The following is a 27055-nucleotide window of genomic DNA, read 5'->3' on the forward strand; positions in this document are numbered from 1 at the left end:
AATCTAGACTCAAAGAATCTGTTGCTAGATTGGCTGGGGCAATGCAGAGGATTAAGAAAAGTAAATTAAGGATGAAGCCCAGGTTTCTGGCTTAAGCAACTAAGTGGATACTACTGACATCAACTGAGTTGAGGAAGTTTGAAAGTAGAATGAAATTTAAAGCAAGGTGGGGTGGGATAGAGAGGAATTCAGCTGTAGTCACAGAGATTTTGAGATGCCTGTGAGATATTCTTTTTGAAATGTCAGGTGGGCAGTTAAATAGGTATATGAGGATACATTTGAAATGGGCATAATTGAGGGGTCCTCAGTCTGTAAATGATGAATAAAGTGATAGTAATAAGCAGTATCACCAGAAGAGAAAGGGTAAAGAGAGAAGAGAAGGGGGTCCAAGCCCAAGTTCCAGGGCAAAAAGTAAAAGTAAGTAAGAGACTGAGAAGAAGTGGCCAGTGAAATCTGGGACACCAAGACATCATGCAAATTAAAGGAAGAGAGTGTTTCAGGATATGTGTTGTATTACTGAGAAGTCAAGTACTCTTGGCTTTTACTCATTTATGGATTAACACCTGGGGGTTTATTTTAAAAGGTAAATAATGTTATCAAAATAACATCATGTAACAGTAATAATAATTTAGATAGAGTTGGTAAGCTACTTCCACATACATTATCTGACTTGATCCCAACAATAAGTATATTTTATTACTGATTGCATTATACACTTAAAGACACTGGGGCTCTTGCGAGCAACTAATATTTAATAATAAATTCAACAAGTATTGTGAACTCCTGTTGTGAGAGGCAAGTTCTAGACTCTGCAGATATATCTGTGAACAAAAGAAATCACTTCCCAGTACTCACAGGGACAGTATCCTTTGCAATGATTATAGAGTACCACACTAGGCTAATAATTATTAAGAAGTGCAGAGTTTTGACTGCCGAGGTTCACTTTTTAAAATCTTAATTACATTTTATTAACAGTTCAGTAGTGGTAGGTATATTCTAATTGTTGTGCAAGAGGTTCACTTTTTTGAATTCTTGTTACTGTGTTGAATACAAAAATAATACAAGTTTTATGTATTTGAAGACATACTACATTTAGTAAACTAAATATATATGGTTACTCTATGTCAATATATGACATATTGGGGGAGCATCTATCTGCATCTTAAACCTTTCAGAAATCTTACTCACAGAGTTCTTATTTTTTTTTTTGCGGTACGAGGGCCTCTCACTGTTGTGGCCTCTCCCGTTGCGGAGCACAAGCTCCAGACATGCAGGCTCAGCGGCCACGGCTCACGGGTCCAGCCACTCCGCGGCGTGTGGGATCTTCCCAGACCAGGGCACGAACCAGTGTCCCCTTCTGGGAAGATCCCACACGCCGCGGAGTGGCTGGACCCGTGTCCCCTGAATCGGCAGGTGGACTCTCAACCACTGCGCCACCAGGGAAGCCCTCACAGAGTTCTTAATAATAGCAATGTTTGCCAAGATAAAAGCATGAAAATCTGTCCTGTTTGTGTCTGACCAAGTCCTTATCCATTTGGGCATTGTCCTGATAGTCTATCAATGCAGTCATTGGAACATATGGGTTTCCTGATCTCCCATACATATTCTCTATTTTGTTTTCATGGATAAAGTAAGTTTTAGAACTACTCTGACAAAATGCAAGGTTGCTAAGTTTGTGCTTTTTCAAACTGCAGAAAAAAGAAATATCAACATATTTAATAGCATATACTTTATCTTCATTTTCTTATCCTCTTTTCCCTTAGGAATTTATTCCTGTCTAAAATAATATATGATGCCACAAAAAATGTGGCATCTTATCTGTGAAAGAGTCAGATAACATTAACGCTTGGTGGATTTATCAATATGTCTGGCACTTAAGAGATTTATGTGTGGGTCATTATGACAGGACATATGTAACATTGATTTTTGTGGCTGGATTCATGCTATCTGGACTTGACTGTATAATCTTGTGTAAGAGCCGCTGACCCTCTGAAAAACTGCTTTGCATTTGTGCTCCTGTTTTGGATAAAATCCATAGTTTAGATTTCTTTGCCCTTCAAAATGACCATGATGGTATCTATGGCTTTTTTTTTCCCCCTTCTGGAATTTACTTTTACTGAAGAACACTTTCTTTTTAAGAAATGAATTTCACTCCTGCCATGACTAAATCATTCTTAAATCAACTTCAGTTTTACAGAGAGATTTTTGTTTTTCTTCCTTGGCATTTCATAAGGTTAAAGAAGACCTTAACAATAACGTTTGTGTGCAGTACCTACAGCCTGCAGTCATTGGTACATGAGAGTAGATGAATAACTACGTTATTTCCACTAAAAAAAAAAAAAGACTTAAATTCTATTGAAGCAAGTGTGAGCCAGACGAATGTTTCTCAGGGTGGTGGCATTACCCTACAGGGGAAATTTTTTTAAGCATGGGCTATTTTGGGTTGTCATAACAAGACTGGGCACCACTTGTTTTTCATGAGAGAGAGACAAAAATGCTGTGTGTTCTATAGTACACCAACCAAGAATTGTTCTACGTCCCACATGACTTTCAAATGTCCTGCTGGTCATTTACATAGACAAAAATCTGTTTATAATCTGAGCCTAGAATCTAAGTAAATTTTACAGTAAGCAGAGTGTATTTTACATGGTTTTCCCTATAGAGATTTTTCCAGGAATGCCAGTACTAAGCAAATTGCGGAATTATTTTATTTTGCTTTATCTGGACTTTAACAAAGAATTGTTCATAATTTCACAAAATCATATCCCTGACAGCAATGTCACCTGTGACTTTTGAGTCACCAATATAACCAATTCAACACACCTGCATCAACCTGTATTTGGAAGAGTCACATGTCTGGAATTCCATGTATAGATGCAAGCATCCCACAACTTCATTTTATTTTCTTGTGTAGTCATGACTATTTTCATATTACAATGCATATTATTTCACTTAAATTTATTTCATTTGTTTTTCTTTTATAATAAAAACAGATCATTATATTGGTTTTTTAATATTACACATAGGATATAGTATCTATAATTTAATCTTGAGATTAAAAAGGAGCATTACAAAACATTTGTTATACAAAGGGTTATTGGTTGAACACTAGAGAGAACTTTTGACTTCTGAAACTTATGAGATAAGGGGAACTGTATTATCTCCTCTCTAAAGGGTTTTAGATGCTGTTATTCTGGACAAATTACAGCAGCTTCCCCACCAACTATTTGAGAGCATTGACTAGTTATACTGAAGAGATGTACACCAGGAATTCACCCTTTAGCATCTCTGTATATATGATAGATACAATGGTTTGTTTCATAATGGTCCTGAGAATGAGAGCTACTACCCTGATCTCTTGGATCAGAGCACAGCCTGGAATAAATGTCATTGTAATATAGTGAGAAAACATATCAGAAGCAGCCATTTATGGCCCCATTTATTCAGTCCTGTGTTGGTCCTTGAACCAACCTATATAGCCTGAGGGCCCTGCTGCCTCAGATAGCTTGAAAAATAAAGTCTTTCCCCATAGGTACACATCAAACTTCTTTTCTCCAGGAAATTTTATCATTGATTTGTGAAGCTGTAGTCTGCTTGACACTCTCTATGGCTCAACCTGGTATTACAGTCCAAGAAAATTCAGGTAGGCTGTGTGCCCTTAGTCCTCCTCTCCTCCACCCTGCCCCCTCCCTCCAAAGGCTTCCAGAACCATATACAAATGTGCCCTCTAAGGGCTGATGATCATCTCATTGTTTTTTTGACACAGGCTCAGCTTTTCACTGTAGTCATTGAACATTTAATTATATGAAATTCACGTAATAAAAAGTAACTAACTTATAAGGTTGTGATAAAATCTTAGCCAGAGGCAAGGATGATTTTAAAAAATCACCCTAATATATCCAGGTACTCTAGTATAATGGTTTTTGTACACAGAATCTGAACCCAAAATTCTCAGGTGCCAATGACAGCTCTGCCATTTATCAGCTCTGTGACCCTGATCTAGCTACTTAACCTCTCTGGTTTAGTTCTTCTGCACAATGGTGATAATAATAGTACATACCTACCACATAGGACTGCAATGGGGATTAAATCAGTTAATTTATGCCAAGTGCCTAGAACAACAGCACCTTGCACATAAAAAGCATTCAATAAATATTAGTTATTATCCTTAGGATTATGTTTCTGTTTCTAGGGATATTTACTTATACTTTCAAAGACATTTACTTTACAGGTTTTTCAAGTGAAAAAGAGATCCAGATGCTCCTTTGCTCCTCCTTCAATTCCTCTTGTACTCCAGCAAAAGCATGAGTCCCTCTTTTTCCAAATCACAAGTATGTGAAAAATTAAAATACTTTCCCATGACCTCATGTACTTAAAAATGTGTATTAGGGCTTCCCTGGTGGCGCAGTGGTTGAGAGTCCACCTGTCAATGCAGGGGACACGGGTTCGTGCCCTGGTCTGGGAAGATCCCACATGCCGCGGAGCGGCTGGGCCAGTGAGCCATGGCCGCTGAGCGTGCACGTCCGGAGCCTGTGCTCCACAGCGGGAGAGGCCACAACAGTGAGAGGCCCGCGTACCGCCAAAAAAAAAAAAAAAGTGTATTATGTCTTCCTTCTTGTAAATGTGAACCAAGAGGTGCTTTGGGCATGGGAGGCAAAGGTGGTTCTGTTTAGAGGCTTAGTCATTATGTTTAATTCTGATCCAAGTATGTCCTGGCTTCATCTATAAATCCAGGGATACTACATAGAATTCTTGCAACCTTACAGCACCATCCTTTATACTTTTTTGAATATTTGTTTCTTCTTTTGGAAAATAAGATTTCAACCTTCTGTTCACATTGTTATTCCAATATATCTAATACCTCTTCATTACCGTTCAGAACACCAGTGATTACCACTGCACCCAAACATCAATTAATGCTTGATGATGATTATGATGTTATGTATCCAAAACAGAGGAGCCCTTGATTATTCTCCATCTCTGTGTCATATCTTTAGGGTATATCTTTAATAAATAGAACACTAGATCATCCCTTTGGACTGACTTGCCTAATAATCAGTAAAACTGATTTTGCACCCTGAATTTACTGTAACTTTTTTTTTTTTTTTTTTGCGGTACACGGGCCTCTCACTGTTGTGGCCTCTCCCGTTGCGGAGCACAGGCTCCGGCGCGCAGGCTCAGCGGCCATGGCTCACGGGCCCAACTGCTCCACGGCATGTGGGATCTTCCCGGACTGGGGCACGAACCCGTGTCCCCTGCATCGGCAGGCGGACTCTCAACCACTGTGCCACCAGGGAAGCCCTACTGTAACTTTTTTGTCTCACCTAGGAAGCACAACCTAAAGGTTATGAAGTTCTAGGCTTCTCTCCTCTGTATAAATTAATAATACTAGGATCATGCCCCCTTCTACTGACTTATATTTAAAATACCTGACATAAGAATTAAGGAAATTCAGCCAGATTTAATCCTTGCTCTCAATAGTTTACATCTCTTTATATTTACTTTTCCATTCCTTCTTTTTCTATTTTTTTTTTTTTTACAGCAATCACTTTGTGGTTTTTATTCCTGGATAATGTTAATGGCTGGATTCTAGTCAACTGGTTAGAACAATGGGGTTGATGACAGGTAAAGATGAGATCTGCTGGGCCTGAAATCCTGTCCTCAGCAATATTTCTTTTGTCTCCTGGGATCCATTATAAGGCAGTACCATTTCATACAGTGTCATGTAATTGTTATATAACACCAGAAATATACTCAAATTTTCAAAGAACTAGAATAAATCTTCCATTCATATAGACATAATTAGAATGATACATTTTTATGTCTACCCAATTCCCTTAGATGTATTTGCTATATTTCCCAAAAGAAAAAGGAAACAAATCCTATGAAATCTGTCAGGGGGTCCCCGAAGGACATTCGGTTGCTTGCTTTAAAAGCACCAAATTTCAGAGAAGCTTGTAGCTGTCCATAACTCAAAGGATTCCTCACTCAAAGACTAATGTCTTTGCTGCTGCACATCATTGTGATTTTCCCTCATAACAGAGGATTCAGAGGTATTAAAGAGGTCTCAGTAAATCAGCATTCTTTTATGATAAATTTTAATTAATCATTTGAGTAAGGCAATGTGCCACTACATACATCATATGGAGGAATTCATCACAGTGTCACTTGCTTATTAAAACTTATTATTTAAAAATAACCCTTATTATCGTAAAAGCTCCTTAAAGTGGAGGAGGGAAAGATATAAAATGAGGTAGAATGGAGAAAAAGAAAGAGAGATGGATGGAAAGAAAACACATGTTAAAGACAGGGATGCATTGTAATATTTAAATGCTAACAGTGTGTCTTTGTCACTCATCATGCTTGGCGGTGCAAATGAACAAAAAAGTGGGGAAAAGCACAGTATGTTAAAGCATTATGGGTAAGTCAGATAAGCAGTCTGTCTGATGTTTCCACCTCTGCTGGAAAGCTGGCTTAAAACTGTGTGACCTATTCTCCAGATGTCAAAGATAAACTTCAGCGATTGTATAATTCCTCCCACTCTGATAGAGATAAATATGTTCATATTTTTCCCAGCTAATCCTCCTTGTTGGATGATAACATAAGGCTGCATCCATATGACATACAGAGATTCAAGACACGTGAACAAGCATCCAGGCATCCATAATACTGTCTGCCCACTAGGTCATCTTGTTATCAGGGGTCCTTTCAGATTAAATAAATTTGCTGCAAGTTAATGTAAAAATAAATCCACGAACCTGAATCCTCTAAGGCAGCGGTACCAGTCCCTTCATGCACAAAAGAATTGCACGGGAAAGTTTTTAAAAATGCTGATATCCAGGTACTATTAAAGACAAATTAAAAAGGTCTCTCTGGGTTTGGGGTCTGGACATCAGTATTGTTTTTCTAAAAGTTTCCCAAGTGATTCTAAAAGTGCAACTAGATTTGAGAACCACTGTTTAAAGCTTTTGAGAATAGTAAGTGTGCCCAAATCTTGTCAGATTTCAACCAAATTTGAAAAAAAGACAGGGCATTTTGAGTGGCTCAGAGATTGAAATAAAAATATGTGTGTTAAAAAGTGAGACATTAAAACAAAAAGCAAAAGTAAAGGAATTGTAGGAGAAACAACTCTGAACTTGACTTTCAGCAAATGATTATTTGAACACCCACTAAGTAAGCAGGTTCTATTTTGGTTGAATGATAAATGGAGAGGTAAATAAGGTAAATAAAAGATCTCACTAGATAGAATTACTTTACCAAGGACAGTGACCAACATTTACATACACTTCCTAAACAAAGGATGAAATGAGCAGAGTGTATGTCATAGGGAATGTAGGCAAATGTTAGGGAAAACATTTGAGGACTAAGAATCTTCAGCTCTTAAACGAAAAATACTGAAAACTGTGACTCTCTTGCACTGAAATGTTTAAAAATCAAGTAGACTCACATCTGTCTGATGGAGCCATAGTGTGCTACAATTTTACTATCCTATGATTTTCATTGGGTTTCTGCTCATGAGCTTCTCCAAATTCCCCAAATCCACCAATTATCTACATTATTATTAAGAAAAGAGGAAATTCTACTGGTTAGTCGAAATCACGATTCTAGCTTATGTCCTTCCCTCTATACTTCATATCATTACACTCAGTACAATTCAGCCCTGAAGTAGAGCTAGTGAGTTTTTTTGGTTGTTGTTCTTCATATTTACCTAGAAGAATGTGCAGAAATATAATGACATAATATTTTTTTAATTGCTTGAGAAAACCTACAGTTTACTTCATCTACAAATTAAAGTAGCTTTCATGATGTATGTTGGTGAAATTTTAATTGCAATTGAGTTTTTTTATCTCCTCGTTTTAAGGAATTCAAAGTACCTTGTAGATGAGTTAGGACTTATGATGTCCCCATAATAAAAAGAATGTAGATGTTCACTTGATCTTATTATGTGCTTTCTTCTCATTATCCACTCATGCAAAAAAAAAAAAAAAAATGGAGCTACTAATACATGCCAAAAACTGTGCCAGGTGCTGAAAATACCACCATTGAAAAAATACTCTAGTGAGAAGAGACAGACTATAAACACACAAATAAATAATGTCACTTGGAAATAATCCCACTGATTAAAATTAAGCAGGGTGCAGGGACAGACTCAAGAGTTGTGATTTTAACTGAGATGAACAAAGAAGGCCTCTATGAAAATATAACTTGGGGCATTGTCCAAAAGAAGTGAGGAGGCAAACCACTCTTCCACCAGATATTTCAGAGGAATATCTAAAGAAAAGAGAAAACATGAAGACCTGTGTATCAGAGAAAGAATGAGAATGTGGGAAGGCCGGAAAGGCAAGGGGGTATGCATGGTGAATGGGGCAGAATGATTCTCTTCTCAAACATATTTACTTGTGATAAACTAGTCCTCTCTTCTTCTATACTCTGCATCTTGATCCCTGTCCCTATAAGTGGGTATCTGAGAAAAACTGAAGAGTTCCTAATTTTAGTTTGATATAATAATGAAGAGAAGGAGAATTCACACATTAGCCAGGGGCCCAGCAAAAAACAAGGCACATTCAAGTAGGATTGCTAAGAGTACATAAGTAACGGAGTATTTATACAGGAGTGGGCACCCAGCAGCTAATATTAGTAAGAAACCACCACCTGCAGGGTAAGGGGAGAAATTATGTTAAGAGTCTAAAAATAGGAGCTGTAGCCATGGAAGAGGGCTTGCTCACCATGAGTTATGGGTCAGGCAGCCGCTGAAAGATTGGAGACACAGAGGAAAGGAACCAGGGGAAGTAATGCCCAGTCTCTCTCTTCTCGTGCTCTCTTCTATTGTCTTCTATCAGTGCCTCCTATTGGCCCACTTCACTTGGAACCCTAAAGGAAAGGGCCCTGGCAACTTACTCTACAGAGTTTGGCATTCTCAGGCACAGAGAAGAGTAGAAAGAGGATTGGGGATAGGGGAGAGAGGCACATAGAGAAAAAACAGCACACACTGTAAGACTGTATTAAGACTAAGCTTTTAGTCCAGAAGCAGTTACAGCAGTAATAGTTAACGAGAATCAAATATGTCAATATGCTATGACTTGTAAGGAGTCAATAAGATATTCTTCCACTCATTAAAAACTGAAGTGCCTATGAAGCTTCAAAGGAATTTAGACATTTTTAATATACTACCCCAAAGAGGAGTTTGTGTGCATGTACAAACCATGCATCATTTTTAAGTGTATGTGCATCTATGTCTATTATATTGCCTTGAGGATTTGAAGAAATTGCTAGTCTGTTCAACTGAGTCATCTCAGACATCACTCGCAGATCTTTATTCTGGACCTCAAGACCATTTTGGAGGGCCAGATGCATACAACTGTGTCTCATTCTTGTTATCTAACAAGAGGCCATATATTCTGAATACCCTGTGCCAGATAGAGATCTCTGCACATTTCCCACTAGATGTCAAAGTTGTGTTGCCAAAGACTGTGCTTGGAGATATCACAATTCCACTCTCAAAACTCTTATTTGGAGGCTATTAAAAATCAGAGAGGATGTCATATGTTGACACATGTTCACATTATTCACTAGAAAGGACTCTGGTTGACAAGGATTTGAACTGAACTGTATTATTGTATCGTATGCCATGATTCGATTTATTATTATTATTTTATTATATGTTTCAGGTATACAGCATTGTAGTTCAACATCTGTATACACTACAGTGTGATCACCATCACCAGTCTAGTTACATCCACACAGTTGACCCCCTTTCACCCATTTTGTGCACCCTCTCTCACCCCCTTTCCGTCTGGTAACCACTAATCTCTTTTCTGCATCTATGAGATGTTTCTGTTTTATTTTCTTTGTTGGTTGGATTTATTTTGTTATTGTTCTTTTTAGATTCCACTATGAGTGGAATCTAAAAAGAGGATGAGTAAAATCATAAGGCATACACATATATCCCCATATTCACTTTGTTATACAGCAGAAACTAACACAGCATTGTAAAACAATTATATTCCAATAAAGATGTTTAAAAAAAATAAGGCATTTTTCTTTCTTCATCTGACTTGTTTCACTTAGAATAATACCCTCACAGCCATCATGTTGCTGCAAATACCAAGATTTCATTCTTTTTATGGCTGAGTAGTATTCCTTTGTATGTATACCACATCTTCTTTATCCATTTATCCATTGATGGTCACTTAAGTTATTCCCAAATCTTGGCTATTGTAAATAATGCTGCAATGAACATAGGAGTGCATATATCTTTTCAAATTAGTGCTTTTGTTTTCTTTGAATAAATGCCCAGAAGTGAAATACAGTAGTTCTACTCTTAATTTTTTGCAGCATCTCCACACTGGTTTCCATAGTGGTTGCACCAATTTAATAGTCCCACCAACAGTGTATGTGTTTCCTTTTCTCCACATCCTTCCCAACATTTGTTATTCCTTGTCTTTTTGGTAAGCCATTCTAACAGCTATGAGGTGATACCTCATTGTGGTTTTGATTTACATTTCCCTGATAATTAGTGATGTTGAACATCTTTTCTTGTGCCTTTTGTTCACCTGTATGTCTTTTCTTTGGAAAAGTGTCTATTTAGAACCTCTGTATGTTTTTTAATCAGGTTGTTCATTTTTTTGTTGTTGAGTTGTATGAGTTATCTATATATTTTGGATATTAACCCCTTATCAGATGTTATTTGCAAATATCTTTTCCCATTCCTTAGGTAGCCTTTTCATTTTGATGATGATTTCCTTCACTGTGCAGAGGTTTTAGTTTGATGTAGTCCCATTTGCTTATTCTTGCTTTTGTTTCCCTTGCCTTTGGAGTCAAATCTACAAAAACATCACTAAGACTGATGTGAATGAGGTTACCACTTATGATTTCTTCCAAAACTTTTATGGCTTCAGGTCTTACATTCAAGTCTTTAATCCATTTTGAGTTAATTTTTGTGCATGCTGCAAAATAGATGAACACAGATGCTGTGGTCTATGTTCATTCTTTTGCATGTAGCCCTCCAGTTTTCCCAACACCATTTGTTAAAGAGAAGGTCCTTTTTCCATTGTATGTTCTTTGTTCCTTTGTCATAGATTAATTGCCCATATATGTTTGGGTTTATTTCTGGGCTCTCAGTTCTGTTCCATTGATCAATGTGTCTGTTTTTGTGCCAATACCATACCGTTTTGATTACTATAACTTTGTAGTATAATTTAAAATCAGGAAGCATGATACCTCTAGCTTTTTTCTTTCCCAGTATTGTTTTGGTATTTAAAGGTCTTTTGCGGTTCCATACAAATTATAGAATTGTTTGTTCTAGTTCTGTAAAATATGCCACTGGCATTTTGACAGGAATTGCATTGAACCTATAGATTGTTTTGGGTAGTATGGACATTTTAACAACATTAATTCTTCCAATTATGAGCACATAATATCTTTCCATTTTTGTACCTTCTTCAGTTTCTTTCAACACTGTCTTATAGTTTTCAGTGTACAGGTCTTTTACTTCCTTGGCTAAATTCATTGCTAGGTTTGCTATTCTTTTTGATGAAACTGTAAATGAAATTGTTTTCTCTTCTGATAGCTTATTATTAGTATATAGAAATGCCAGATTTCTATATATTGATTTTATATCTAGAGACTTTACTTAAGTAATTTATTAGTTCTAACAGGCTTTTTGTGGAGTCTTTAGGGTATTCTACATAAAGTATCACATCATCTGCAAAGACTGACAGTTTTACTTCTTCTTTTCCAATTTGGATGTCTTTTATCTCTTTTTCTTGTCTGATTATCATGGCAAGAACTACAAATACTATGTTGAATGAAAATGGTAAGGGTGGATATCCTTGTCTTGTTCCTGATCTTAGAAGAAAAACCATCAGCTTTTTGCCATTTGAGTATGTTAGCTGTGAATCTGTCATATATGGCCTTTATAATGTTGAGGTACATTCCCTCTATACCCACTTTGTTGAGAGTTTTTTAAAATCATAAATGGATGTTGAATTTTGTCAAATGTTTTTCTGCATCTATTGAGATATCATTTTTATGCTTTATTTTGTTAATGTATGTATCATGTTGATTGACTTGTGAATGTTGAACCATCCTTGTATCCCTGGAATAAATCCCACTCGATTATGGTGTATGATCCTTTTAATGTATTGCCGGATTTGCTTTACTAATATTTTGTTAAGGATTTTTTCATCTATGTTCATCAAAGATATTGGCCTATAATTTTCTTTTTTTGTGGTGTCTTCATCTGCTGTTACTATCAGGGTAATGCTGGTTTCCTAAAGTTTGAGAAGGACAGGTATTAAATCTTCTTTGATTGTTTGATAGAATTCACCACTGATGACACCTGGTCCTGGGTTTTTGTCTGTTGCAGTCTTTTTGATTACTATTTCAATCTCCTTATTAGTAATCAGTCTATTCACATTTTCTATTTCTTCATGATTCAGTCTTGGAAGACTGTATGTTTCTAGAAATTTATCTTTTACTTCCTGGTTGTCCAATTTGTTGGCATATAATTGTTCATAGTAGTCTCTTGTGATCCTTTGTATTTCTGTGGTATCAGTTTTAAGTTCTCCTTTTTCATTTCTGATTTTTTTTATTTGAGCCCTCTCTCTCTTTTCTGCATTAGTCTGGCTAATAGCTTGTCGATTTTGTTTATCTTTTTCAAAGAACCAGCTCTTATTTTCATTGATTTTTTTCTATTGTCTTGGGTTTTTTTTTAGTCTCCATTTATTTCCACCCTAAGCTTTATTATTTCTTTTCTTCTACTAATTTTGGACTTTGTCCTGTTTTTCATAGTTCCTTTATGTGTAAAGTTAGATTATTCAGGATTTTCTTTTTTCTTGAGGTAGGCCTGTATTGCTATGAACTTCCCTTTCAGAACCACTTTTGCTACATCCCACAGATTGTGGTATGTCACATGTTTTTTCTCATTTGTCTCTAGGTATATTTTGATTTATCCTAGGATTTTTAAAATTAATTTATTAATTAATTTATTTTTGGCTGCTTTGGGTCTTAGTTGCTGTACCCAGGCTTTCTCTAGTTGCAGTGAGCAGGGGCTACTCTTTGTTGCAGTGTGCGGGCTTCTCATTGCGGTGGCTTCTCCTGTTGTGGAGCACAGGCTCTAGGTGCACAGGCTTCAGTAGTTGTGGCACGTGGGCTAAGTAGTTGTGGCTCGCAGGCTCTAGAGCACAGGCTCAGTCGTTGCGGCGCACGGGCTTAGTTGCTCTGCAGCATGTGGGATCTTCCCAGACCAGGGCTCGAACCTGCGTCCTCTGCATTGGCAGGTGGATTCTTAACCACTGCGCCACCAGGGAAGCCCTATCCTATGATTTCTTTAATGACACATTGATTATTCAGTAGTATGTTGCTTAATCTCCACATTTTTGTGGTTTTTCCGTTTTGTTTCTTATGATTGGTCTCCATTTTCATACCACTGTGGTAAAGGATGCTCGGTATGATTTCAATCTTCTGAATTTATTGAGACTTGTTTTGTGACCTAACATGTGATATATCCTAGAAATGTTCCATGTACACTTGAGAAGAGTGTATACTCTGTTGCTTTGGGATGGAATGTTCTGTACATATCTATTAAGTTCATTTTGTCTTATGTGTCATTTAAGTCTGCTCCTTCCTTGTTGATTTTCTGTTTGGGTGATCTATCCATTGATGTAAGTTGGGTGTTTAAGTCCCCTGTAGTATTGTGATGCTGTTAATTTCTCCCTTTAGGTTCACTAATATTTGCTTTGTATATCTTACTGTTCCTATGTTGGGTGCATATACATTTATAAATCTTGTATCTTCTTGCTGGATTGACCCCTTTATCACTATGTAATTCCCTTATTTCTCTTTTATTACAGCCTTTGTTTTAAAGTTGATTTTGCCTGACACAAGTTTAACCCCAGCATTCTTTTAATTTCCATCTGCATGGACGTTGATTTTGCCTGATACAGGTTTAACCCCAGCTTTCTTTTAATTTCTATCTGCGTGGACTATCTTTTTCCATCCCTTCACCTTCAGTCTGTGTGTGTTCTTACTACTGAAGTGAGTCTCTTGTCAGCAGCATATAGATGGGTCTTGTTTTTTATCCACTCAGCCACCCTATTTCTTTTGAGTGTCAAATTTAGTCCACTTACATTTAAAGTAGTTATTAAGAGGTATGTTGCCATTTTGTTAATTGTTTTCTGGCTGTTTTTGTGGTTCCTCTCCATTCCTTTCTCCTTCTCTTTCTCTCTTCCCTTGCATTTTGGTAGCTTTCTTTAGTGTTATGTTTAGATTCATTTCTCATTATCTTTTGTATATTTGCTATGATTTTTTCCTTGTGGTTACCATGAGGTTCACATATAACATTTTATATAAACAGCAGTCTGTTTTAAGTTGGTAGCAACTTAAATTAGAACACATTCCAAAGATTTATCCTTATACTTTTGATAACACATTTTACATCTTTTTTTGTATCCCTTTAATTATTGAATAGTAATTAATTATTCATAATTTAAATTCAGCATTCAGGTCTCCAGACTGCTACATACCTTCTTTTGAGCAAACATATATATATATAATGTTGTCCATAGCTTACTTTTCTTTTCCTACTCAGTGTAGCATAACTCAATCTTTTATACTTTCTTCCCTCTCATTCTAACAGTAAACAAGGTAGGAAAATAAATTACTAAATTTATTTCCTCCTATCCCTTTGTTTCTTCAGCTGCTCAGAGTTGTGAGAACTGGTGTTGTGTCCCTGACAATATCAGGCTACTGTTTTGGCATGCTGCACTTGTGTCCTTCAATTAGTATGGATTTTGGTATTGTGTCAATAGTGATAATCTAAAATTCACTTTCTCAGCTGAGGTACCCACTCTACTACTTCTTCCTTAATAGAAGGTATTGAACAAAGTATTTAGACCAAATAAATCCACCTAAAAAGAACACACTGAAGATGTAAGGAAAATGTAAATAAAAAGCTAGACCATAGGAGAAGATTCAAGTAATTGCACACCTTAAATAATAGAAGTCTATGAATTCATGCTGGCAGACCTAAGTAGGTCACCTAATCAGTTGTTTACTGTGCTGTTGGATATGAAGCATGATAAAGTAAGCAGGGAAGAAACTGCGTGTGCTCCATCTCCATAAAGACAGAGAAGAGAACAATTACAAGAGACCCTGGCCAACCACCTCCACAAAAGCAGTTTTAACCTCAGAGCAATGAGGAGTGACATAGCAAACTACTCCTGATGTCTGAATAACACAGGACATTGAGCCAGGTAAAAACGTTCATTTTTTAGAGTACTGAAGACTTCGATCCTTGGACAGATTTGTTGAACCAGCTAAAACTTTGAAAGGACTGAGCTAACTACTGCAAGAATAATGTACAATAGCAGAATGAGAGTTTAAAAGTAATTTAATTGCAGTATATACTGTATTAAAGATCAGACAGCAACATATACTAGTAAATATTAAGAGACTGGTACACTGTCAAAACTTAGCTGTACTATCAAGGATGCATCTTGTCTTAGATATGGTACTATAAATGATAACTTGCTATTAGGGTCTAAATAACATTTTGAAATAACATTTTCTTCCTTTTCTCTACCTTAGTGAAATATTGAAACTGAAATTAAACCTTCAACTACACTTTTTCAAGACATGATTGGTCTCCCTAAGTATTTTTAACATTCTCTTCAAAAACTTTTCAAAGCAATCTAGACAGTTTTCTTATATTTATTTTTTTAATGTAAGGTGAACTTATTTGGGAGATTTGTTTACTGAGATTTTTGCCAGTTAGGAATTTTATCTTTCAGTATAAAATCACTCATTGCACCCAACTGATCTCCTTTTTAGAAAATATAACTCCGAGACATTTGGACTTGATCTTTGAGTTTACATTTCTGGACATTCTCCAGAGAGCTCGGTAATTCTCTGAAAATTTTTCAGTCTGAATATTTTTTGCCAATGAAGAATATATTTGAAAGGATTACTAATAACAAATCCAATGTATCAGTAATTATACCTCAGCCCCTAATAAATCCTTCCCAGTGGAATTCAAACTTCTGAGAATCCCTTTCCCCCTTCCCTCCAACACCAGTCCTTTATCCCATGAATTTCTGTAAACAGAAAAGTTTAGGGGCTAAATGTCTTAGACTGTAGCCAAACCCTACAGAGTATCAATAAACCAGCTTGTAAAGAAGTGGAAAAATATAATTCAAGAAAACTTCGCTGTCTTGAGTGGACATAGTGGATTTGGATGCCTGTCTTTGCAAGTCAAAATTTATGCTCTAATGAAAACTGCACTACTCAACAAATCTATCTATAAATTCATTCTAAACACTGAATGAATTCAGTCCCAATGCTTAGAACATTATTCATTTCCTTCTATTCTTTGCAACATACATAATTAAATTAATAAATTATAATTTAGATTGGCCTTCTGTAAAGAGACTTGATTTAACATGATCAGTCTTTAGAAGAGACCTCTTCCTAGTAACCTCTGTTGTCCTTTCAAGAGCATCAAACCAGTATCTGAAGTGGGTTAGAGCACAGCCTGTGACACTGGATTGAAAGTCCAGCCCAACCCCCACATATCACTAGTCATGTGCGAACTTGGATGAGTTGCTGAACCTCTCAAAGCACTGATTTTCCTACCTCTAAAAGGGAGTCATAACAATAGTTACCTCAGTGGGTATTAGTGAGATCTGATGAATTAATGTGAGCAGTGCCCTCTGCCCCATACCTGATAGAGTAGGTGCTCAACAAATGACTGCTTATTAACATGTTTGAAAAGGAAGCCATACAATATTTTTACTATATACTGCTCTATTACCGAAATGTAAATGTATAATTAAAGTTGAATGGAAATGCTCCTATCAATGAAGACTTCTGACATTTCTAGATTATAAAGCTGATTCTACTTCCCTGCATAAGATCCTTCAGTGATTCCCCATAATCTGGATGACAATATGCAAACGCTTTGTCATGATACATAAGTTCTTTCATCACATCTCTCTCCTTGCCCCACATCTCCTCGGCTTTATCTACTACTACTCCTGACTTGAATAAATGCAACTGTCATACAGCCCCTGAATATGCCATGCTATCCATGTCTCTGTACCTCTGTCTATGCTGTTCCCTTTGTGTGGAAGGCCTTCTCTTTTGCCTTCCTTTAATCTCCTGCCAAACTTGTGCTCCTCCTTCGTTACCCACCTCATGAATCTTTTCTTCTGGGTAGTCTTTGCTGATGCTTCCCATTCTCTAAGCAAAAGTAATAGCTCTTTCCTTTCTACTAGGTTCAATTATCATACCAGGCAGTAAAAACATGTGTTTACCTGTCTGCCTATATTAGGCTATGAGTTTACTGATGGCAGGCATGGACTTTGCTCTCTTTGCTATCTCTCTGGTATAGAACATGCTCCTTGACTAGTGTACCTGCACTAATATTTCTTTTGATGAATGAATTAATGACCATATGTATTTATCAAGATTTTTTACTAGTTCTTACCACCTCCATTGCTCCACCCTGATCCAAATCAATCTCTAAGTTGGTTTCTCGGCACACATCTGCCTTCCACAGTCTATTCCCAGGAAAACAGCCAGATTGCTATCAGTACCCTCCCATGGTTTCTCATCCCTTTTAAAGTAAAGCCTAAGCCCTTACAATTACCTCAGGATATGAGTAATCAGGACCCTATTGCCTCACGAACCTCATTTACTCTGACTCTCATTCTCTACCACATCACTCCATTCACACTGGCCCCCTTTTCATCCCTCGAACATACTAAGCATGCACTTGCCACACGGCCTTTGCAGTTAACAGTTCTATCTGCTTGGCAAGCTCTTCACTCACCTATCAGCACAGCTCCTTCCCTCACTTTGTCTGAGTCTCTGCTCCAATATCAATTTATTTTAGAGCCCTCTCTGGTCAATCCATATAAAATAACCCCAACAACAACAACCATGCCCCAATTCTCCCAACTCCCTTATCCTCCTATAGTTTTCTTCCTAGCACTCATCTCCATCTTATTTGCATTCACTATATTTACTTTTGTATTTGTCTATTTCTTGTCTTTCCCACTTGTATATAAGCAATTGATAAGTGTGCATGTAATAAGTTAATATATTTAACATTATGCTCATTATAGAATATTCTCTTCTTTCTGGCTAATAGTTTTGGTTTAACTTCTGCTACCCCTATTGCTTTTCCCTTCTTTCCTTGAGAAAAACTGGAATGGGACAAAACTGAGAAACATATGTAAGTTGAGGAGCCATACTTAGGAGGTTATTCTTTTTATAGCGTGAAGGTAGAGGGCTTTAGGAAACTTTATACACTATGGAATTGGTCTTTGAGCCTCAGTTTTTTATTCCTATATACATCACCTTTCCCACTCATACCATTTTCCTTTCTCATTTCAAGCAGTGAGTACTTTGTATTCTTTCTCCCCAGTTTGGAATTCTTAGTGATTCCCGCCAACCCCATTCTGATCACTGGTCCCTTTCTTCTATATTAGACACTCTCAAAAAAGAGCTTCTGTATTTCTTCCTACTTTAGAGACTTTTCTCAGGAAGCATCAGAAACTCATGCATGCTAAATCTTGAGATGATTTCAATTTTGCCAGAGATTAAAGTCTTAAAATAGAAAACTGTGGATTATGAAACACCAGCAGGAAAGAGCAGGAGCTAAAATTTTTTATGTTAGTCTTGTCAAGCCTGAAATTACACTTCTAGGAGGTCATCTCCCCAATGCTAGGTACTAGGTAAAACAAAAAACTAATTAACCATCTCAAGAATTGAGATCTAGCTTTTGTTAAATATCTAGAACTAGAAGAGTGTCAAGAATATAGTGGATACTATGAAGTCATGTATTATTTCTTTAATTAAAGATTTTTGTGGCTCAACAGAAATCTAACAAACTTTAAAGGAGAATTTTACAAGGTTTCTAGGTCTCTACAATTATGTTTTTACCGAGTTTCCTTGCTTTACAGCTTCCTTGCTATTCTTCCCATGTTTTTCATGTCTTTTCCTGGTCTAGAATTTCTAGAAACTTTCTATGTATGTAGGCCATAATAAACTGACACTTTTTCTATAGGCAATGGGAGCATTTTTTTTTTTTTTTTTAAACATCTTTATTGGGGTATAATTGCTTTACAATGGTGTGTTAGTTTCTGCTTTATAACAAAGTGAATCAGCTATACATATACATATGTTCCCATATGTCTTCCCTCTTGCGTCTCCCTCCCTCCCACTCTCCCCATCCCACCCTTCCAGGCTGTCACAAAGCACCGAGCTAATATCCCTGTGCCTTGCGGCTGCTTCCCCCCAGCTATCTACCTTACTACGTTTGTTAGTGTGTATATGTCCATGACTCTCTCTCGCCCTATCAAAACTCACCCCTCCCCCTCCCCATACCCTCAAGTCCGTTCTCCAGTAGGTCTGCGTCTTTATTCCTATCTTACCCCTAGGTTCTTCATGACATTTTTTTCCCTTAAATTCCATATATATGTGTTAGCATACGGTATTTGTCTTTTTCTTTCTGACTTACTTCACTCTGTATGACAGACTCTAGGTCTATCCATCTCATTACAAATAGCTCAATTTCATTTCTTTTTAAGGCTGAGTAATATTCCATTGTGTATATGTGCCACATCTTCTTTATCCATTCATCCGATGATGGGCGCTTAGGTTGTTTCCATGTCCTGGCTATTGTAAATAGAGCTGCAATGAACATTTTGGTACATGACTCTTTTTGAATTTTGGTTTTCTCAGGGTATATGCCAAGTAGTGGGATTGCTGGGTCATATGGTAATTCTATCTGTAGTTTTTTAAGGAACCTCCATACTGTTCTCCACAGTGGCTGAACCAATTCACATTCCCACCAGCAGTGCAAGAGTGTCCCCTTTTCTCCACACCCTCTCCAGCATTTATTGTTTCTAGATTTTTTGATGATGGCCATTCTGACTGGTGTGAGATGATATCTCATTGTAGTTTTGATTTGCATTTCTCTAATGATTAATGATGTTGAGCATTCTTTCATGTGTTTGTTGGCATTCTGTATATCTTCTTTGGAGAAATGTCTATTTAGGTCTTCTGCCCATTTTTGGATGGGGTTGTTTGTTTTTTTGTTATTGAGCTGCATGAGCTGCTTATATATTTTGGAGATTAATCCTTTGTCAGTTGCTTCATTTGCAAATGTTTTCTCCCATTCTGAGGGTTGTCTTTTGGTCTTGGTTATGGTTTCCTTTGCTGTGCAAAAGCTTTGAAGTTTCATTAGGTCCCATTTGTTTATTTTTGTTTTTATTTCCATTACTCTAGGAGGTGGGTCAGAAAGGATCTTGCTGTGATTTATGTCATAGAGTGTTCTTCCTATGTTTTCTTCTAAGAGTTTGATAGTTTCTGGCCTTACATTTAGGTCTTTAATCCATTTTGAGCTTATTTTTGTGTATGGTGTTAGGGAGTGATCTAATCTCATACTTTTACATGTACCTGTCCAGTTTTCCCAGCACCATTTATTGAAGAGGCTGTCCTTTCTCCACTGTACATTCCTGCCTCCTTTATCAAAGATAAGGTGTCCATATGTGCGTGGGTTTATCTCTGGGCTTTCTATCCTGTACCACTGATCTATCTTTCTGTTTTTGTGCCAGTACCATACTGTCTTGATTACTGTTGCTTTGTAATATAGTCTGAAGTCAGGGAGCCTTATTCCTCCAGCTCCTTTTTTCGTTCTCAAGATTGCTTTGGCTATTCGGGGTCTTTTGTGTTTCCATACAAATTGCGAAATTTTTTGTTCTAGTTCTGTGAAAAATGCCAGTGGTAGTTTGATAGGGATTGCATTGAATCTGTAGATTGCTTTGGGTAGTAGAGTCATTTTCACAATGTTGATTCTTCCCATCCAAGAACATGGTATATCTCTCCATCTATTTGTATCATCTTTAATTTCTTTCATCAGTGTCTTATAATTTTCTGCATACAGGTCTTTCATATCCTTAGGTAGGTTTATTCCTAGATATTTTATTCTTTTTGTTGCAATGGTAAATGGGAGTGTTTTCTTGATTTCACTTTCAGATTTTTCATCATTAGTATATAGGAATGCCAGAGATTTCTGTGCATTAATTTTGTATCCTGCTACTTTACCAAATTCATTGATTAGCTCTAGTAGTTTTCTGGTAGCATCTTTAGGATTCTCTATGTATAGTATCATGTCATCTGCAAACAGTGACAGCTTTACTTCTTCTTTTCCGATTTGGATTCCTTTTATTTCCTTTTCTTCTCTGATTGCTGTGGCTAAAACTTCCAAAACTATGTTGAATAAGAGTGGTGAGAGTGGGCAACCTTGTCTTGTTCCTGATCTTAGTGGAAATGCTTTCAGTTTTTCACCATTGAGGATGATGTTTGCTGTGGGCTTGTCATATATGGCTTTTATTATGTTTAGGAAAGTTCCCTCTATGCCTACTTTCTGGAGGGTTTTTATCATAAATGGGTGTTGAATTTTGTCGAAAGCTTTCTCTGCATCTATTGAGATGATCATATGGTTTTTCTCCTTCAATTTGTTAATATGGTTTATCACATTGATAGATTTGCGTATATTGAAGAATCCTTGCATTCCTGGAATAAACCCCACTTGATCATGGTGTATGATCCTTTTAATGTGCTGTTGGATTCTGTTTGCTAGTATTTTGTTGAGGATTTTTGCATCTATGTTCATCAGTGATATTGGCCTGTAGTTTTCTTTCTTTGTGACATCCTTGTCTGGTTTTGGTATCAAGGTGATGGTGGCTTCGTAGAAGGAATTTGGGAGTGTTCCTCCCTCTGCTATATTTTGGAAGAGTTTGAGAAGGATAGGTGTTAGCTCTTCTCTAAACGTTTGATAGAATTCACCTGTGAAGCCATCTGGTCCTGGGCTTTTGTTTGTTGGAAGGTTTTTAATCACAGTTTCAATTTCAGTGCTTGTGATTGGTCTGTTCATATTTTCTATTTCTTCCTGATTCAGTCTTGGCAGGTTGTGCATTTCTAAGAATTTGTCCATTTCTTCCAGATTGTCCATTTTATTGGCATAGAGTTGCTTGTAGTAATCTCTCATGATTTCTTTTATTTCTGCAGTGTCAGTTGTTACTTCTCCTTTTTCATTTCTAATTCTATTGATTTGAGTCTTCTCCCTTTTTTTCTTGATGAGTCTGGCTAGTGGTTTATCTATTTTGTTTATCTTCTCAAAGAACCAGCTTTTAGTTTTATTGATCTTTGCTATTGTTTCCTTCATTTCTTTTTCATTTATTTCTGATCTGATTTTTATGATTTCTTTCCTTCTGCTAGCTTTGGGGTTTTTTTGTTCTTCTTTCTCTAATTGCTTGAGGTGCAAGGTTAGGTTGTTTATTCGAGATGTTTCCTGCTTCTTAAGGTGGGCTTGTATTGCTATAAACTTCCCCCTTAGAACTGCTTTTGCTGCATCCCATAGGTTTTGGGTCGTTGTGTCTCCATTGTCATTTGTTTCTAGGTATTTTTTTATTTCCTCTTTGATTTCTTCAGTGATCACTTCATTATTAAGCAGTGTATTGTTTAGCTTCCATGTGTTTGTATTTTTTAAAGATCTTTTCCTGTAATTGATATCTAGTCTCATGGCGTTGTGGTCGGAAAAGATACTTGATACAATTTCAGTTTTCTTAAATTTACCAAGGCTTGATTTGTGACCCAAGATATGATCTATCCTGGAGAATGTTCCATGAGCACTTGAGAAAAATGTGTATTCTGTTGTTTTTGGATGGAGTGTCCTATAAATATCAATTAAGTCCATCTTGTTTAATGTATCATTTAAAGCTTGTGTTTCCTTATTTATTTTCATTTTGGATGATCTGTCCATGGGTGAAAGTGGGGTGTTAAAGTCCCCTACTATGAATGTGTTACTGTCGATCTCCCCTTTTATGGTTGTTAGTATTTGCCTTATGTATTGAGGTGCTCCTATGTTGGGTGCATAAATATTTACAATTGTTATATCTTCTTCTTGGATCGATCCCTTGATCATTATGTAGTGTCCTTCTTTGTCCCTTTTAATAGTCCTTATTTTAAAGTCTATTTTGTCTGATATGAGAATTGCTACTCCAGCTTTCTTTTGGTTTCCATTTGCATGGAATATCTTTTTCCATCCCCTTACTTTCAGTCTGTATGTGTCTCTAGTTCTGAAGTGGGTCTCTTGTAGACAGCATATATAAGGGTCTTGTTTTTGTATCCATTCAGCCAATCTGTGTCTTTTGGTGGGAGCATTTAGTCCATTTACATTTAAGGTAATTATCGATATGTATGTTCCTATTTCCATTTTATATATTGTTTTGGGTTCGCTACTATAGGTCATTTCCTTCTCTTGTGTTTCGTGTCTAGAGAAATTCCTTTAGCATTTGTTGTAAAGCTGGTTTGGTGGTGCTGAACTCTCTCAGCTTTTGCTTGCCTGTAAAGGTTTTAATTTCTCCATCAAATGTGAATGAGATCCTTGCTGGGTAGAGTAGTCTTGGTTGCAGGCTATTCTCCTTCAGCACTTTCAGTATGTCCTGCCACTCCCTTCTGGCTTGTAGGGTTTCTGCTGAGAGATCAGCTGTTAACCTTATGGGGATTCCCTTGTGTGTTATTTGTTGTTTTTCCCTTGCTGCTTTTAATATGCTTTCTTTGTATTTAATTTTTGACAGTTTGATTAATATGTGTCTTGGCGTGTTTCTCCTTGTATTTATCCTGTATGGGACCCTCTGTGCTTCCTGGACTTGATTAACTATTTCCTTTCCCATATTAGGGAAGTTTTCAACTATAATCTCTTCAAATATTTTCTCAGTCCCTTTCTTTCTTTCTTCTTCTTCTGGAACCCCTATAATTCGAATGTTGGTGCGTTTCATGTTGTCCCAGAGGTCTCTGAGACTGTCCTCAGTTCTTTTCATTCTTTTTTCTTTATTCTGCTCTGCAGTAGTTATTTCCACTACTTTATCTTCCAGGTCACTTATCCGTTCTTCTGCCTCAGTTATTCTGCTATTGATCCTATCTAGAGTGATTTTAATTTCATTTATTGCATTGTTCATCGTTGCTTGTTTCATCTTTAGTTCTTGTAGGTCCTTGTTAACTGTTTCTTGCATTTTGTCCATTCTACTTCCAAGATTTCGGATCATCCTTACTATCATTATTCTGAATTCTTTTTCAGGTAGATTGCCTATTTCCTCTTCATTTGTTAGGTCTGGTGGGTTTTTATCTTGCTCCTTCATCTGCTGTGTGTTTTTCTGTCTTCTCATTTTGCTTATCTTACTGTGTTTGGGGTCTCCTTTTTGCAGGCTGCACTTTCGTAGTTCCCGTTGTTTTTGATGTCTGTCTCCAGTGGCTAAGGTTGTTTCAGTGGGTTGTGTAGGCTTCCTGGTGGAGGGGACTAGTGCCTGTGTTGTGCTGGATGAGGCTGGATCTTGTCTCTCTAGTGGGCAGGTTCACGTCTGGTGGTGCGTTTTGGGGTGTCTGTGGCCTTATTATGATTTTAGGCAGCCTCTCTGCTAATGGGTGGGGTTGTGTTCCTGTTTTGCTAGTTGTTTGGCATAGGTTGTCCAGCACTGTGGCTTGCTGGTCGTTGAGTGAAGCTGGGTGCTGGTGTTAAGATGGAGGTCTCTGGGATATTTCCACCGTTTAATATTATGTGGAGCTGGGAGGTCTCTTGTTGACCAGTGTCCTGAAGTTGGCTCTCCTACCTCAGAGGCAGAGCCCTGACTCCTGTCTGGAGCACCAAGAGCCTTTCATCCACACAGCTCAGAATAAAAGGGAGAAAAAGTAGGGAGAATTAGTAGAAGTATGAGTAAAGAAAGAAGGAAAGGAGGAAAGGAAGGAAGGAAGAAAGAAGCAAAGAAGGAAAGAAAGGAGGGAGGGAGGGAGGGAGGGAGGAAGGAAGGAAGGAGGGAAAGAAGGAAAAAAGACAGAAAGAAAGATGATACAGTAAAAATAAAATAAAGTATAATATAGTTATTGAATTAAAAAATATTTAGAAAAAAAAAAAGGGACGGATAGAACCTTAGGACAAATGTTGGAAGCAAAGCTATACAGAGAAAATCTTACACAGAAGCATACACATACACCTTCACAAAAAGAGGAAAAGGGAAAAAAATCATAGATCTCGCTCCTAAATTCCACCTCTTCAATTTGGGATCATTCCTTGTCTATTCAGGTATTCCACAGATGCAGGGTATATCAAGTTGATTGTGGAGCTTTAATCCGCTGCTTCTGTGGCTGCTGGGAGAGATTTCCCTTTCTCTTCTTTGTTCTCACAGCTCACAGGAGCTCAGCTTTGGATTTGGCCCTGCCTCTGCGTGTAGGTCGCTGGAGGGCGTCTGTTTTTTCGCTCAGACAGGACGGGGTTAAAGGAGCCGCTGATTCGGGGCCTCCGGCTCACTCAGGCCGGGGGTTGGGGAATGGGGGAAGGAGGGGCACTGCGTGCGGGGCCGGCCTGCGGCGGCAGAGGCAGCGTGACGTTGCGGCAGAGGCCGGCGTGACGTTGCACCAGCCTGAGGCCTGCCGTGCGTTGTCCCGGGGAAGTTGTCCCTGGATCCCGGGAACCTGGCAGTGGCGGGCTGCACAGGCTCCGCGGAAGAGGGGTGTGGAGAGTGACCTGTGCTCGCACACAGGCCCCTTGGTGGCGGCAGCAGCAGCCTTAGCGTCTCCCGCCCGGCTCTGGGGTCCGCGGTTTTAGCCGCGGCTCGCGCCCGTCTCTGGGGTTTGCGCTTTCAGCCGCGGCTCGCGCCCGTCTCTGGGGTTTGCGCTTTCAGCCGCGGCTCGCGCCCGTCTCTGGAGTTCCTTTAAGCAGCGCTCTTAAACCCCTCTCCTCGCGCACCAGGAAACAAAGAGGGAAGAAAAAGTCTCTTGCCTCTTCGGCCGGTGCAGGCTTTTCCCCGAACTCCCTCCCGGCTAGTCGTGGTGCACTAACCCCTTCAGGCTATGTTCAAGCCGCCAACCCCAGTCCTCTCCCTGAGCTCCGTCCAAAACCAAAACCCGAGCCTCAGCTCGCAGCCCCGCCCGCCCCGGCGGGTGAGCAGACAAGCCACTCGGGCTGGTGAGTGCCGGTCAGCACCGATCGTCTGTGCAGGAATCTCCCCGCTTTGCCCTCCGCACCCGTCGCTGTGCACTACTCCGCGGTCCCGAAACTCCCCCCTCTGCCTCCCGCAGTCTCCGCCCGCGGAGGGGCTTCCTAGTGTGTGGAAACTTTTCCTCCTTCACAGCTCCCTCCCACTGGTGCAGGTGCCGTCCTTATTCTTTTGTCTCTGTTTTTTCTTTTGCCCTACCCAGTTACGTGGGGAGTTTCTTGCCTTTTGGGAGGTCTGAGGTCTTCTGCCAGCCTTCAGTAGGAGTTCTGTAGGAGTTGTTCCACGTGTGGATGTATTTCTGGTGTATCCGTGGGGAGGAAGGCGATCTCCGCGTCTTACTCTTCCGCCATCTTCCGGGAGCATTTTTATAGAACTTTTGAAAGTACTTTCATATGGTTAACCAAGTTTCTTTGGGCCCTCATAGGGAAGTGGAGTGAGTCAATCAAGGTCACAGAACTGTTTAGTGACAAAAGGTAGATGAATCACACCCAGTGATCAGGAGGGAGGGCTCCTGGTGCTGTATTATTCTCATATGCAGGAATGACATTACTGACATACCATTGTCAGGATTCACACTTTGAGCTGCTATTCCAATAACAATGATGGATTTGCTTTGATCCACCCACAAATTCCTAGCTCTATTCATGACCCACAGAATATGTTTTCTTTAATATTCAATTAATTATGTAAGGTCCAGCAATTACATAAAATCCAGAAGTGGCCAAGTGTTTTAAATCCGTACAATAGGATTTTCTAACCAACTGATTTAAATTGAGACCTGGCATTCTGGGCAGCAATCAGCAGAGCACCAAGTAATTAGTTCCAGGAATACCTATCCAATTAGAAAGGCCTGGGCCTACAGTCCTAATAGGTGTTTCGTTGTTTGTTTTTTTTTGCGCTATGGCGGGCCTCTCCCGCCGCAGAGCACAGGCTCTGGACGTGCAGGCCCCGGACGCGCAGGCCCAGCGGCCATGACTCACGGGACCAGCCGCTCC

This window comes from Phocoena sinus, chromosome 9, assembly GCF_008692025.1.
Source record: "Phocoena sinus isolate mPhoSin1 chromosome 9, mPhoSin1.pri, whole genome shotgun sequence".
NCBI lineage: Eukaryota > Metazoa > Chordata > Mammalia > Artiodactyla > Phocoenidae > Phocoena > Phocoena sinus.